Raw genomic sequence first — 12810 nt, 5'->3', positions numbered from 1 at the left:
CTCCAGATTAACAAAAAGGATTTTCAAGTACCTTTGGGACAAAAAGGCAACAACTAGCTGGATTCAAGAAGTGAAGAAAGATTTTAAGAAAGAAATAATATAAGAGAAGAAGAAATTATGGACAGAGAAATTTTTAGAAAGAGGGTAGTGAGTATGGAAGTATTCCAAGGAAGACTGAACAAGAAGCCTGGTGCGAAGTGGTCCGAGGACAGAAGGAAACAACATAGTGAAAGGATGAAAGAATATTGGAAGGAGCGGAAGAGAAAACAACAAAGTACGAAGAACTGAATTGAAATTGGCACGTGGTCCTTAGCAGGCCTCATCGGAAAGTGAAGCAGAAAATACAAGATTGTCTACATTTTTGCTACACTAGCGACACCTACCGAGTTCGTGTGCAAGGTAGAAGTAAATGCAGATGTGCACTCGTAAAGTAGAGATAACAAGCAAGTAGATTCTCCTTTGCACATATGCATTGCTGTACACTTAAGGGTTGAACATAGGTACTGGGAACATTTTACATATACGTGAGGCTTGTCCTTTTTCACTCGACCTTCCACATTTCTGTTCCGAATTGTGGTAAGTAAACACACCGCTTTTTCCCCCACATCCTGTTGGCATCGTGGGTACGAATTGTGTAACTTATGTGGATTTAACAGCCGGATGCTCTTCCTGACACCAAACTACTGCGTGGTTCTTTGGTAGTTGTTAGAGGGATGTGGTTTGTGTATAAAAAGATGAGTGCAATGGGAAAAACATAAACAGTCCCCGAGTTAGAAGAATTAAACAGAGGCAGTTTAAATACTCTGATTCGACCGGGAATCGAACCAGGGAACCTTTGAAATAAAAGTTGAATATTAAGGCAAGAAGCCGAACTATGGTAAATAAAAATACTAATAATTCGTTATATAGCCCTAGATAACATTGGACTGTTTAATATGAGACTTGAATTACTATGTGCAATGGCCAAGTCCCATGTGTAGGTACTGAACCTATTTGCAGTGAGATGCTACTGTGCTGTTTATTTCTTCATTTCGTTCTCATGTCGACGCGTTTGTCCATCCCTGCCGTAACCAGAACCTTGTTTCGATTTACTGTCGAAAATCCCCGGGTCTCTATGTGTAAATTGTATTTGTTCTGCCAACTGGTTGACCACCGTATGTCACTGTGGGATTCGTCAAATGAACAGTACCGTTCTATTTCCTATGCAGTGGCTTCTAAACCAATTGCTCTTCCTCTGTAAATGGATTACTTTTGCGAGTAAGGGTTCTGGTGACGGGCATTTGTCTACTAGTAGCACCATTTCCAAGAACTTGAATGTCGCCACTTCACTGAGAACAGACTCCCAGACGTATTTAATATGTTTTGTGTCTCAATGAACCTAGACAACGTCTGAGATGGAAAAAATAAGATCATGCATGTTTCTTATGGGATTTTCGTGTCTTGCCATACCTGATTCATTTCAGCATGGTACTATCACACACGTAATTAGGGTATTCAGAAATAAAGTTCTACATTCTCTGAGTCACGTCCCCCTGTGGGTGGGGGCGGTAGAATAACACCCACGGTATCCCCTGCCTGTCGTAAGAGACGACTAAAAGGGGCCCCAGGGGCTCTAAATTTTGGAGCGTGGGTTGGCGACCACGGGGCCCTCAGCTGAGTCCTGGCATTGCTTCCACTTACTCGTGCCTGGCTCCTCACTTTCATCTATCCTATCCGACCTCTCTTGGTCAACTCTTGTTCTTTTCCGACCCCGACGCTATTAGGTTTGCGAGGGCTAGGGAGTCTTTCATTTTCACGCCCTTCGTGGCCCTTGTCTTTCTTTGGCCGATATCTTCATTTTTCGAAGTGTCGGATCCCTTCCATTTTTTCATCCTGATTAGTGTTATATAGAGGATGGTTGCCCAGTTGTACTTCCTCTTAAAACAATAATCACCACCACCACCACTCTCTGAGTCACGATTGTCCTGGTATGCACAGAGATTCTTTACACAATAGGGAGTCAGTTACTAAGTTCAGGCAATCAAATCTTAATGCATCTTGGGTTTTTGACGTGTCCAAGACTATCAAGAGGTCCATTATCTATGAATTACAGTCAAATTTTGGTCTGTTAAATGAAAGGAAATCAAATTTTGAAATTGATAGTTAAATGTCGCGATATATGATATTGGTTATTGCCAGGTACAACATTCAGGCCCTTGCTTTTGTAGTCATATCACACAATTATTAAAAAGTTTAAACATTCGTCCAGCTCGTCCGTATGGCTTGTGAAGCGACCTTCAGTACAGACGGTTCTGGGTTCAGTTCTTGGTCGACTGGGGATATTATCTACATCTAGTTATTTTCTGTGGTTCTGAGATTGGGTGTACTATGTTTTTGTCTTGATTCACATCTCTTCATTTACTCTTAATACTCCGTATTACCAACCACCGCAGAAACACGCAACGGCTGGAATTACTCTCACATTGCGTTGGCCACAGGAAGGACATCCGACCGTAATACTGGGTCAAGTCCACATGTGCGACAGAGGTTACATCCACGACTCTATCAAGATGTAGGAAGTGTGACAGTAAAAGGAGAATATTTGTAATATCGACATTATTTTTCTCTTTTCATTTGGTTCTTAAGATATTGGTGTTCAGAAAGTTTACAGAAAATCCTTTGGGTAACACCTACGTAGTTACACGTGACTGAAGTAAACGGAATGAGCAATTAACCCATTTCTGAAAAAATGGGCCATATCTGTGTTTCTTGGAAATATAGCATGTTTGTTAAAACCTTTGTGAAATTATCTTCTAATATACGATGTTTCATAGGTCAGTTTGGAAAAAAAAAACATTGAGAGAGGAGTTGAATGATATTGCACTTTATAAAAGTGCTGTTAAGAGTTCGTTCATTCTATCACATCTTTAATATTAGACTGCCATCACCCTTAAAGGAAGGCGACTTGAAAAATTATCAACATTGTTCTACTACGGTTCGGTAGTTTAGAATGAAACATTGAATGAGTGAGTAAGTGGTATACAAAGCAGTTAATGGTCTGTTTAGGTCTCCAGATTTAGCTTCCTTAGTCCCCCTCCACGTTCCATCCCGTAATACCAGAATGAAGACCTTATTCCATACTCCTTACTCCCGGCTTTCTCTCACCCAAAGGTCCCTTTCGGTACGTATTCCAGCAATGTGTAATACATTATCTATCAACAACAACCTAGATCTCTTCGTAACGTTTCCTTCCTTCTGTCATGATATTTATCATATAACTCAATTTTCCTTCTTGTTCTTTCTCGTTCTGCTCCTGTATTTACTGTAAATGTATTTTTCTTTGTTAATAACGTTGTTTATGTAAATATGTATTATATAGAATTGTACAGTTTTCATTGTGTATATTTGTGTCCTTTTTAAATATTTATATATCTTTAATTTTAGATTCATATCTATTGTACATAGCTCAGATCGTTGTAATTCGGCGTTATGCTGTTGCCGATCCTGAATAAATAAATAAATAAATAAATAAAATAAATAAATAAATAAATAAATAAATAAATAAATAAATAAATAAATAAATAAATAAATAAAAAGTACCTGTGTGTGTGTTTGACAATTTTCATTAAATTTAAGTAAACAGATAAAAAATATGGACAAAAACCGAATCATTCAATACCTCTTTGAAGCAAAATAAATAAAATGTCATCTCAGCCCATGTAGCACTGAGATGTTTCTTACTATACTCATGCTCATAAATTAAGGATAATTGCATATTGTGGGGCCACACAACGTGGCACTACACAAAACTGGCGCTAATAGCATAGGCACATAGTGAACACAAACGAAACATATCTGTAAGTCCACGGTATTGGTGATAAGTTGAGAAAACCATCCCAAAACACATGTGCTACAAAACGCCACTGTTTCCTGCGCATGTACCCCGACATCAATATGGGATATGATCATCATGCACACGTACGCAGGCTGCACAACGGGTTGGCATACTCTGAATCAGGTGGTCGAGCAGCTGCTGGGGTATAGCCTCCCATTCTTGCACCAGTGCCTGTCGGAGCTCCTGAAGTGTTCTAGGGGTTTGAAGACGTGCAGTGATACGTCGACCGAGAGCATCCCAGTCGTGCTCGATGGGGTTTAGGTCTGGAGAACAGGCAGGCCACTCCATTCGCCGGGTATCTCTTGTTTCACGGTACACCTCCACGATGGCAGCTGGGTGGGGCCGTGTGTTATCATCCATCAGGATGAAGGTGGGACCCACTGCACCCCTGAAAAGGCGGACATACTGGTGCAAAATGACGTCCCGATACACCTGACTTGTTACAGTTCCTCTGTCAAAGACATGCAGGGTTGTACGTGCACCAATCATAATCCCACCCCACACCATCAAACCACTACCTCCATGCAGGTCCCTTTCAAGGACATTACGGGGTTGGTATCTGGTTCCTGGTTCACGCCAGATGAGAACCCGGCGAGAATCACTGTTCAGACTATACCTGGACTCGTCCGTGAACATAACTTGGGACCACAGTTCCAATGACCATGTACTGTGTTCTTGACACCAGGATTTACGGGCTCTCCTGTGAACAGGGGTCAGTGGAATGCACCTTGCAGGTCTCCGGGCGAATAAACCATGTCTGTTCAGTCGTCTGTAGACTGTGTGTCTGGAGGCAAGTGTTCCAGTGGCTGTGGCAAGGTCCCGAGCAAGGCTACCTGCAATACTCCGTGGCCGTCTGCGGACACTGATGGTGAGATATCGGTTTTCTTGTGGTGTTGTACACTGCGGACGTCCCGTATTGTAGCGCCTGGACACATTTCCCGTCTGTTGGAATCGATGCCATAATCTTAAGATCACACTTTGTGGAGCACGCAGGGCCCGTGCTAGGACCTGCTGTGTTTGACCAGCCTCCAGTCGCCCTATTATTCTACCCCTCATAACGTCATCAATATGTGTCCGTTTAGCAATTTTCAGCACACAGTCACCATTAGCACGTCTGAAAACATCTGCACACTTACTCGCTGCATCGTACTCTGACATGCACCAACACACCTCTGCGTATTTGGACTGCTGTCAGCACCACCGTGCGACGACCGCAGGTCAAAAGCACCACATGGTATTACCCCGAGGTGATTTAAAACCGCAAACCGCCCACCATAGCGTTGTTTCACCATGTATCAGCATTATCCTTAATTTCTGAGCATGAGTGTATAACCTAAGCATTAAGTGATAAAGTGAGGCTTGTGCGCATTTGACCCCAGGAATTAATCTAATAATTTATTTTCTGCTGAAAGATGAATAAACCCCAGGCCCAGGTCAACGTGCCTCTCCAGAAGTAGAAGTCACGTTTCTTCATTCTTCGACTTCCTAACAGAGTATCGATCCCACGAGCTTTCGAGTGAACCGAGAACGCTTTTTACCGCTTCGGCCAGGCAGCCCCCGGCTTTTCTGAAGCACGTGAATGTATCTGAAGAGAAGTTTAAGTATATGAAGACCGTTTTGTGTTGTTATTCAAGGCCACAAGTTAGCCCATTTGCAAGTTGTATGAGTTGTATACATCATTAATCATGTCCAAGACATCAAGATAATAAGGTGTAAGAAATACGACAACCACGCTGTAAGTCAGCTTACTGCTCTATTAAAACTCGTTGTATCGCTTTCAAATTTTGATTTAAAATGGAGAATTTGTATAATTATAACAGTATCTACTTCTTTCCTTCTGTCTTTCTTTCCGTTTCTTTCTTTCTTTCTTTCTTTCTTTCTTAATCCGCTTACCCTCCAGGGTTGGTTTACCGCTCGGACTCAGCAAGGGATCCCACTTCTACCGTCTCAAAGGCAGTGTCCTGCTATGCTGAACAGGGGCCTTGTGCGGGGATGGGAATATCGGAATGGATAGACTAGGAGGAAGAAGAGAAGCGACCATGGCCTTAAGTTAAGTACCATCCCACAAGAAGTGAGAAACCCTGGAAAACCCTTCGAGGATGGCTGATATGGGAATCGAACCCCTCCCTACTCAGTTGATCTCCCGAGGCACAGTGCACCCTGTTCCAGCTCTCATACCAGTTTTCAAATTTCGTGGCAGAGCCGGAAATCGAACCCGGGCCTCCAGGGTGGCACTAACCACTATACCACAGTAGTATCTACACTATTTTAATTTGGAGTGAATTTACTCACGATATACATTTCAAAGAATGTACGTATTATCAAGTCACAATAATCCTTGTGGTTCATTAGATAACAACAGCATCTAGTGCTTTATTATATAAATAGAAAGATATTTTTTTCTGTATACGTTACACTTTTTCTTCACACTTAGATTTTACTTCGGATTAGGTATACAAAATTCGAAAGTAAGTTCAGTTCGAATTTTGTCTCCCTGCTTGTTACATTACGGGAAAATATGGCTAAAGACAATTTCTCGAAATTACGTATTAAAGTTCAGCGATAGCCGAGGACGGTGCTATGCTCTCCTGTATACGCAAAGTGTATATGCAGTACATACAGTGACGTAGCGGTATTAAGGGTCCAAAACTGGAAACGACCAATTTCTCTGTTACTATGAGCTGCATTGAAAAATCTACATTAATAAATGTTGTGAAACCGAGCTCGATAGCTGCAGTCGCTTAAGTGCGGCCAGTATCCAGTATTCGGGAGATAGTAGGTTCGAACCCCACTGTCGGCAGCCCTGAAAATGGTTTTCCGTGGTTTCCCATTTTCACACCGGGCAAATGCTGGGGCTGTACCTTAATTAAGGCCACGGCCGCTTCCTTCCCACTCCTAGCCCTTTCCTGTCCCATCGTTGCCATAAGACCTATCTGTGTCCGTGCGACGTAAAGCAACTAGAAAAGAAAATGTTGTGAAATGGTATTTTTACGCAACAGCGACGGACGGAATTTCGAACGTAAATTTATCACGTTAGCGGCTGCCGTGTACAATAATTTATTTCATACCACGGTAAATTTCCATATTTTAAATTAAAATATTCGATTAAAAATAATTTCGGTACAGTGCAAAACAAATCATCCATGTTTGACTCATGCAGTGGTGCTTTTGTATTGTTGTGCGTTGTGTGTGTTTTAATGAAAGATATAAAGTAAGAGGTGTGAACATGGAAATACCGAGCGAGTTGCCAGCGCGGTTAGGATGGCGTAGCTGTAAGCTTGCATTTGAGAGATAGTGGGTTTGAACCCCACTGTCGGCAGCCCAAAATATGATTTTCCGTGGTTTCCAGTTTTCACACCAGGTTAATGCTGGGACTGTATCTTAATTGAGGCCACGGCCGCTACTTTTCTTGCATTACCGAAAACCGTCGATGTGCTATCCAATAAGAAAAAAGCTGTAAATATATGAGACACAATGCAGTTACTGGGGCGTTAAACCATAATAAAATTTGTAATTTAAGGTATGAAAATAAATTCATAAACACAATATACATATAAAATTAAAAATATATATACGTTAATATACGCTAATAAATTACAAACAAATTGACCAAAGATAAGGAATTTTAAAAATTTAACAGAAGAAATACTTATTTAGCTCTACAAGCAATTAAAACCATTTTAATTTGTTTTTAAATGTCAGGAAAACAAGGAGAAACAACACCAGAAACATAAAATAATTAACAAAAAAATTCAAAAATAATTTTCATTTTTTTAAACGTAAAAATCACCATAAGTGCGTTACAACGGCATCTGTCATGGTGTTAAAATACAAATAAACAGTGCTTATGGAACATGTTGAGTCAAATACTTTTCCTTTTACCTTACAAACTAAAAGGAAACAGTTCATTTTCTAGAGCGAAATTTTGGTTTATTGGGAGAGTTGATTTACGTGATACTAGTTTATCGTGATCATAGGCGCGAGACCTCTAGTTTCATGACGGATACGAACCATATGACGCGACTTTTCCTTTAAAAACTCCCACAAAATTGGCTCTGATTCGAAGAGCAGCCACTTCAATAAGAAGCCAGCGACAATGGCACTCGTCTATCACGCTCCCATGTTTGGCTGTTTAGCCGTGATTTCTTCGAATTTATTGATCATTATGACAAAATCAATTCAGGCTAACAACGAGATCTAGCGACTACAACGCTGGCTGCGAAATCTATACAGCTTGTTGAGAATAATACAAGATGTAATTAATCCTTGTGAATCACTTGGTATTTCATATTTGTGCTAGTCAAGAGAGAAGGGACTAGGTCCGTCTCCTTGGCTTAATGGTCAACGCAGTAGCTCTCGATTTAAAGAGGACTGGATTCAGTTCCCGGCCTGGTAGGGGGCTGGGTTTTTATGCTTGTCATAACACACATATACGTACAATACGTCACGCTACAAACCACCACAGATAGATGCGATAACCGAGCCAGTGGATCACTTAGCTGTCAGCTTGCATTCGACAGAAAATGGGTTCGAACCTCACTATCGGCAGCACTGAAGATGGTTTTATGCTTTCCCATTCTTACACCAGGCAAATGTTGGAGCTGTACCTCAATTAAGGCTACGGCCAATTCCTTCCCACTCCTAACCCTTCCCTATCTCATCGTCGCCAAATTCCTATCTGTGTCGGTGGAACGTAAAATAATATTAACAAAAACATGCAATAGTGAATACATCTCTACATAGGGATGGCGCCAGGAAAAGCTGCCGATGGCAAAAGTGGGCTAAATACATACAAAGTGTCGACCCTAGGTAACTGGGAAAAGGTCAGGAAGAACAGAAAAAAGAATAAACCAGAAATTTCTTCGAGGCACTTTGAAGTCCTTTGGTACTACATTGCAGCAATGCATCTTTATCACTGGTCGGTGTCAGCCTCCGTAGCGTAACGTAACAGCTACTGTTATTAGGTGTCGTCCTTGGGGGTCTGGGTTCGATTCCCGAAACTGCCAGAATTTTAAAACTGACAGGTGGGCTGGTATGGGGTTGAAACTGTACATGCAACTCACCTCAATTGGGGGTGTGCCTGAAAAGAGCTGCACCACCTTGGGATGACACGGGTCCAGCTGCATGGCTAAATGGTTAGCATACTGGCTTTTGGTTGAAGGGGTCCCGGGTTCGATTCGCGGTCAGTTCATGGATTTTAACTTTCATTAGTTAATTCCTACGGCTCTAGGAATGGGGGTTTGTGACGTTTTCAGCATTACATTCATCTTAGATAGGTCCCCATTCTCAGGTGGTAGTCGTGATTATTGTTTAAAGAGGAAGTACAACTAGGCAACCATCCTCTGTATAACACTAATCAGGGGAAAAACGGAAGGGATCCGACGTTTCGAAAAATGTAGGTATCGGCCCAAGGAAGACAAAGGCCACGAAGAGCGTGAAAATGAAAGACTCCCTAGTCCTCGCAAACCTAATAGTGTCGGGGTCGGAAAAGAACAACAGTTGACCAAGGGAGATCAGGTAGGATACGGTAGATGAAAGTGAGGAGCCTGGCACAAGTAAGTGGAAGCAATACCAGGACTCAGCTAAGTGTCCCGTGGTTGCCAACCCACGCTCCAAAGTTCAGAGCTCCTGGGGCTCTTACGATAGGCAGGGTATACCGAGGGTGTTATTCTACCGCCCCCACCCACAGGGGGAGCCCCATTCTCACAGATGCGGAAGTTGCCTATACTGTATCAAATCGAAAAACCCGCACCAGGCCTCTCCAGAGGCTGCACGCCATTAGTATTATATTAATATTGATTGGTCATTTTCGCACAGGTATGTGATAGATCTCATTAATTTTGTACGTTTCAATTCCTCAGTGCTTGCGTGAACTTCAGCGTTTGATTCCAGAACTTGACTGGAATTAGGTTAAGTAGATCATTTCATCGTTCTACTCTCAGATCAGAACCTGGTACAATGGAGGTTAATTACAGATTACAGAGAATTGAATTAATTACCAACTTACGAACTCTAATCACTTCCTCGCGAGTTTTCCAACAATTCTAGTTGCTGCTATAATAACAGATTTCTGTCTAAAGTGGTTTTTTTTTTTCTAGTGGCTTTACGTCGCACCGACAGAAGTAGATCTTATGGCGACGATGAGATAGGAAACGCCTAGAAGTTGGAAGGAACCGGCCGTGTCCTTAATTAAGGTACAGCCCCACCATTTGCCTGGTGTGAACATGGGAAACCACGGAAAACCATCATCAGGGCAGCCGACAATGGGATTCGAACCCACTATCTCCTAGATGCAAGCTCAAAGCCGCGCGTCCCTAACCACACGGTCAACTCGGCTTTATATACGGTAGTATTTTAACGTTCAATGTATTTCTATTATGTCTTAGTTTTAAAATCTGAATTAATGCGAGCTGTTATTCTAGATATTGTTTTGAGTTGGCGTATGAATGACTGCCTGTGGAATAATGATGGTCAAAAATTGATTTCCGGATTACGTTATTTCATCTGACACAAGGAATTTATGTGGACAACCTGACTGTTGTGAGAATTGATCGTAGAATGATCTGGTGGTTCTTCGTAATTACAGGGACATAGAAGGTTTCAACTCATTATTTCTATTGTTTACTACCTTTCTTCAGCGGCTTCGCACGCGTAGACATTAAGTTTTTGGCCATTTACAGAATGTACACCGGAAACTGTAGCATAAAACGTTCAAGTTTTTTTAATGTCACAATATGTTGGCTGGTTTATGTTGATTTGTTGATAGAAGTTGAATATTTTCAGAAGGAAGTTAATTTCACAGATCTCAGTGAAGCAATAATCAGAAGAGACAAAATCTCGCAGCCAGAGCAGATGTGAAAGATGATGGAAAAAAGTTTAGCTGACATTTATTGACTTTTTACACAACAAGAAGAAAGTAACATTGTACTAAACACAACAACTACTGTATTTTTAGCAAAGAATCAACAGTGAACCCGAGCTTTAGTAGATATCGTCCTCGCATTGCGTATACAATCAATCCTGTCGAAATCAAAACAAGAAATCAAATATACGGAAAAATATGAATTATATTTGTAAGATATTTTACATAGATCATTTAACGGAAAGTATAAAATCGAAGTAGGATTTAATTGGGGTCAACTGTAAGCAGTTTAGCTCCTGAGTATCCATCTCCATTACAAGAATCGGAATTTAGGCATTGGTACCCCTAACAGTATAAAAATAATATAGTGCATTAAATTGAACATTATAGTTATTAAAACATTTAGAATATTCTTCATTTTCCACCGCTTTTCATACACCTGTGAGTTAACGGGTGCGAACTGCGTCTCACATGTGTATTTGGCCCTGTTTTGCTGCCGAATGCCCTTCCTGACGTCAACCCTATATGGAAGAATGTAACCACTATTGCGTTTTTCCGTGGTGGTTGGCTGTGTGGTGTGTTCTCTGAATATGAAGAGGATTCTGTTGGGACATACACTAACACCCAGTTCCTGAGCTCGAAGAATTATTGAGAAGCGATTAAAATCTTCGATCCGGCCGGAAATCGAACCCAGGACCCACTGAACCGAAGGGCAGTACGCCGACAATTCAACCAAAGAGTCGGACAAATAAATTGTAGGATGTAGAAAATAAATTACGAGTAGTAGAGAATGATAAATCTTTTCCCGTGGTGTAGGGGTAGCGTGCTTGCCTCTTACCCGGAGGGCCCGGGTTCGATTGCCGTACAGGTCAGGGATTTTTATCTGAATCTGGGGGCTGGTACAAGGTTCACTCAGCCGGCGTGATTACAATTAAGGAGCTATCTGACGGGGAGATAGTGGCCCAAGTCTAGAGTGCCAAGAATAACAGCCGAGAGGATTCGCGGTGCTGACCACACGACACCTCGTAATCTGCAGGCCTTCGGTTCAAGCAGCGGTCGCTTGGTAGGCCAAATTCCTTCAAGGCTGTAGTGCCATGGGATTTGGTTTGGTTTGGTTAGAGAATAATAATAATAATAATAATAATAATAATAATAATAATAATTTATTTTCGTCCCACTAACTACTCTTACGATTTTCTGAGATGCCTAGGTGCCGGAATTTAGTCCCGAAGGAGTTCTTTTATGTGCCAATAAGTCTACCGACACGAGGCTGACGTATTTAAGAACCTTCAAATACAGTACCACCGGACTGAGCCAGGATCGAACCTGGCAAGTTGGGGTCAGAAGGCCAGCGCCTCAACCGTTTGAGCTTCTCAGGTTGGCAGTAGTGGAGAGATATAGTGTATTAAAGAGTTTTAAAGTAGACATGATAATGCAGCTTTTGGGCTTATTCTTTACGTTGTGGTATGTTTTTAATGACAGAGTGTTTAATTAGATAGCCATGTTTTTTTTATTAAAAATACTGTATAGGTAAATACAGATCATTATCACGATGAATGTTAGTATCAAGTGATTTCTGGAATTCTAGAGACTGATTTGAAGAAATATTGTTCTGTAAAAATGCAATCACTGATGGGTCTCGGCTCAGATCAGCAGTTTAGTGTAGCTTATAATGGGAGACTAGTGAAAACGTACCATCACATGTCTTGGAACTTGAAAAAATATGCGGCGAGTTTGATATGAAAAACATTTCCAATACGGAATTTCTGTAGTAGTGAAACGGGTGCTGTTGGCATTTAATGACCCACGTAGTGATAATAATAATAATAATAATAATAATAATAATAATAATAATAATAATAATAATAATAATAAAGTAAGAATCAGAAAGATGGAATTAGCGTACTAGTTGACGAAAGATGTGCACAACAAGAAACCATTAAGTCTGAGAACAAAACTCAGGCACCGTGATCAAAACAAAAAGAAATATACACTGCTGAGACCTTGGATTTAACAAGCAGACGATTGCTGGAACAACTGGAGAACAAAGAAAGGAAGATCCAAAGGAAGATTA

The sequence above is a fragment of the Anabrus simplex genome, chromosome 6 (genome assembly GCF_040414725.1).
Source record: "Anabrus simplex isolate iqAnaSimp1 chromosome 6, ASM4041472v1, whole genome shotgun sequence".
Taxonomy (NCBI): domain Eukaryota; kingdom Metazoa; phylum Arthropoda; class Insecta; order Orthoptera; family Tettigoniidae; genus Anabrus; species Anabrus simplex.
This window is presented reverse-complemented; position numbering follows the sequence as displayed.